The sequence below is a fragment of the Eimeria mitis genome, genomic scaffold (genome assembly GCF_000499745.2).
Source record: "Eimeria mitis Houghton genomic scaffold, Emh_scaff4077, whole genome shotgun sequence".
Taxonomy (NCBI): domain Eukaryota; phylum Apicomplexa; class Conoidasida; order Eucoccidiorida; family Eimeriidae; genus Eimeria; species Eimeria mitis.
The window spans coordinates 5,323-5,534 of record NW_013572408.1 but is presented as its reverse complement, the minus strand read 5'-3'; positions in this window follow the sequence as shown (position 1 = coordinate 5,534).

Here is a 212-nt window from a genome sequence, read left to right as displayed (position 1 = left end):
AAAAAAAAAAAAAAATAAAAATAAAAAAATAGAGGTTTGGCTGCGGGGGCAGCAGAAAGGAGCTCAACATATACTATCTACAGAGATGAGTCTGTGCATGCATGTAGAGAAGCATTTATCTTTTTTTCTTTTTCTTTTTATTTTTTATTTATTTCTCTTTCTCTTTCTCTCTCTCTTTCTGTGTTTTTTTTTTTTTTTTTTTTTTTTTTTTT